Source organism: Otolemur garnettii, unplaced genomic scaffold (genome assembly GCF_000181295.1).
Source record: "Otolemur garnettii isolate 467f Iridium unplaced genomic scaffold, OtoGar3 scaffold00053, whole genome shotgun sequence".
Taxonomy (NCBI): Eukaryota; Metazoa; Chordata; class Mammalia; order Primates; family Galagidae; genus Otolemur; species Otolemur garnettii.
In genome coordinates, this window is record NW_003852448.1 from 1,626,459 (window position 1) to 1,628,331 (window position 1,873).

The window sequence follows — 1,873 nt, forward strand, 5'->3', positions numbered from 1 at the left end:
TTTCGGCCCTACCTATGCCTTCTACCCAGGCCCCGGCTATGCTGCCCTCTCTGGCTCAGAGATCCCCCAGTTTCGGCCCTACCTATGCCTTCTACGCAGGCCCCGGCTATGCTGCCCTCTCTGGCTCAGAGATCCCCCCAGTTATGGCCCTAGCTATGCCTTCTACCCAGGCCCAGGCTATGCTGCCCTCTCTGGCTCAGAGATCCCCTAGAGATCTCCACCATCTTGGGATGTCCCAAGCTGGGTCCCAACTACTGCCAGTGTTAGAATCCCAGGACTCTCTTGTGGGCCAGCAAGGCTCCCAGGTAGCCCCCTTTCTACCTGAGCAGACCCTCCCTGCTGCACAGAGGACAGAGCAGAGTGCCAGCCAGGGGAGGGACCTGGGAGGACAGCCTCGGCCAGTGGGAGCACTGTGGGAAAGCATCCAACAAGCGCTCGCACCCGAAGCCCAAGTCAAGCTCTGCTTCACTCTCAAAACCCTCAGAAACCACCTTGGATCCCCCACCCTCTTGGGGCCACTTGCTTCAGCCAGAGTTTAGCCAGATGGGAAGAAAGAGCACAGCAGAGATTGGGAGCTTTATTAAAAAGCTCTTTAGGCTCGGCACCTATAGCTCAACTGGCTAAGGCGCCAGCCACGTACACCTAAGGTGGCGGGTTCGAATCCCCAGCCCGGACCCGCCAAACAACAATGACGGCTGCAACCAAAAAATAGCCGGGCGTTGTGGCGGGCGCCTGTGGTCCCAGCTACTTGGGAGGCGGAGGCAGGAGACTCGCTTGAGCCCAGGAGTTGGAGGTTGCTGTGAGCTGTGATGCCACGGCACTCTGCCCAGGGGGACAGCTTGAGGCTCTGTCTCAAAAAAAAAAAAAAAAAAAAATTAAAAAGCTCTTTATCGGATGTGACTCCCCAGCTTAGAAGTGTTTAGTGACTCCTTTGCTTGCTAAATAAAATCCAAGTTCTCTGTCTAGGTCTTCCACAGTTTTCAGAGCCAGACTATGTTCCCATACTGAATTTATCACTGATCAGCCATGTGACCTTGGGAAAGGTCTTTGATCACTATGTCTCATTTCCTCTTCTTCAAAGCAGGAAAAACCATATTGGACTTCACTGGATGTGGCATATATACCGTGGTGGATTCTCTCTGGCACTCGCCACATGCACAGAGCTTCTGTCTCTTCCCCACCACAGGGCATGGGAGCTGGCATCCCAGGTTCCTCTTAGCAACCTAGAATTAACTTGACCAACAGGAAATGGCAGACAGGAGAGAGTGGGCAGGTAAGTTCCCCCTTCTTTTGTTGCTTCTATGAATGGCTGCAAGTCAGAATTTCTCCTCCCCTGTGGGGAGGCTTCCCACGGCTTACCACTGACCAGTGCCCAGCCTGCTCACACACCACTGGGGGGCCTCCTGTTCTTTTCTGCTATGCTTCCATCTTCTCACTCCCAAGGCCTGGGGTTTATAGCTCACATATAAAACATCAATATGTAGTTCTTGTGTTTAGGCTCTGTTTTTTAGGTGACTTGAGGGTGGGGGGAGACAAGATAAGAATGGACCCCACTGTAACTTCTCCTCCTCCCTCCACCTGCCCCAGGTACCTGGACCGCCAAGTATCAGATATTAAGGGGCATATGCTGCCCTGATCTCCCCTGGGGCCAGGGGGTAATGACTGTCCTGGTAACTCAGCCATGAAGTGTAGAACCTCGTTTCTGGACCCAGCAAGCCATTTTACTGAGTATCAAGCTAATGGTGAGAAAGGAACTTGGCCTAGCTGTTGAGTCCAGGGCTGGGAGCCCAACCAGGGTCTGTCTGCTCCAAAGGTGGGTCTCTCCCCAAGAGATAGTACTTTCTAAATTATAGACATCTATGTGGGTCATTAT

At 53.1% G+C, this 1,873-nt stretch overlaps 1 pseudogene; it reads left to right on the forward strand.

Annotated features, from left to right (window-relative positions):
* LOC105887183 overlaps positions 1 to 539 on the forward strand; it is a 1,901-nt pseudogene extending 1,362 nt beyond the window's left edge.
* The last annotated feature ends 1,334 nt before the right edge of the window (positions 540 to 1,873 follow it).